At 54.2% G+C, this 1,226-nt stretch overlaps 1 pseudogene across 1 annotated transcript in view; it reads left to right on the top strand.

Moving 5' to 3' along the window:
• Positions 1-1,223: 1,223 nt before the first annotated feature.
• Positions 1,224-1,226, top strand: part of LOC311143871 (receptor-type tyrosine-protein phosphatase-like N) — a 49,038-nt pseudogene continuing 49,035 nt past the window's right edge. Inside the window, exon 1 of the transcript in view lies at positions 1,224-1,226. This exon is cut by the window's right edge and continues 28 nt beyond it. The product of the transcript in view is annotated as a receptor-type tyrosine-protein phosphatase-like N (transcript).

A 1,226-nucleotide genomic window follows, 5' to 3' on the forward strand; every position in this document is an offset into this window, starting at 1 on the left:
GAGATTAGAGAGAGAGAGAGGGCTGAGTTCTCTATGGAGGAGAGAGAGAGCTGAGTTCACTATGGATGAGAGAGGAGAGAGGGCTGTGTTCACTATCGAAGAGAGAGAGAGGGCTGAGTTCACTATGGAGGAGAGAGAGAAAGTGAGGCTGGGTTCAACATGGAGGAGAGAGGAGAGAGAGGGCTGAGTTCACTATGGAGGAGAGAGGAGAGAGAGAGGGCTGAGTTCACTATGGAGGAGAGAGAGAGAGGGCTGAGTTCACTATGGAGGAGAGAGGAGAGAGGAGAGAGAGAGAGGGCTGGGTTCACTATGGAGGAGAGAGGAGAGAGAGAGGGCTGGGTTTACTTTGGAGGAGAGAGGAGAGAGAGCGAGAGGGCTGAGTTCACTATGGAGGAGAGAGGAGAGCGAGAGAGGGCTGAGTTCACTATGGAGGAGAGGGGAGAGAAAGAGAGGGCTGAGTTCACTATGGAGGAGAGAGGAGAGAGAGAGAGGGCTGAGTTCACTATGGAGGAGAGAGGAGAGAGAGAGAGAGGGCTGAGTTCACTATGGAGGAGAGAGGAGAGAGAGAGGGCTGAGGTCACTATGGAGGAGAGAGGAGAGAGAGAGGGCTGGGTTCACTATGGAGGAGAGAGGAGAGAGAGAGAGGGCTGAGTTCACCATGGAGGAGAGAGGAGTGAGAGAGAGGGCTGAGTTCACTGTGGAGGAGAGAGGAGAGAGAGAGAGGGCTGGGTTCACTATGGAGGAGAGAGGAGAGAGAGAGAGGGCTGGGTTCACTATGGAGGAGAGAGGAGAGAGAGAGAGGGCTGGGTTCACTATGGAGGAGAGAGAGATAGGGCTGAGTTCACTATGGAGGAGAGAGGAGAGAGAGAGGGCTGGGTTCACTATGGAGGAGTGAGAGAGGGCTGAGTTCACTATGGAGGAGAGAGGAGAGAGATAGAGGGCTGAGTTCACCATGGAGGAGAGAGAGAGGGCTGAGTTCACTAAGGAGAAGAGAGGAGAGAGAGGACTGAGTTCACTATGGGGAGAGAGGAGAGAGGTGGCTGAGTTCACTAAGGAGGAGAGAGGAGAGAGGGTGGGCTGAGTTCACCATGGAGGGGAGAGAGAGGGCTGAGTTCACTAAGGAGAAGAGAGGAGAGAGAGAGGGCTTAGTTCACTATGGGGAGAGAGGAGAGAGAGGGCTGAGTTCACTATGGGGAGAGAGGAGAGAGAGGGCTGAGTTCACTATG

The sequence above is a fragment of the Coregonus lavaretus genome, assembly GCF_964263955.1.
Source record: "Coregonus lavaretus genome assembly, chromosome: 16".
In the NCBI taxonomy this organism is placed as follows: domain Eukaryota; kingdom Metazoa; phylum Chordata; class Actinopteri; order Salmoniformes; family Salmonidae; genus Coregonus; species Coregonus lavaretus.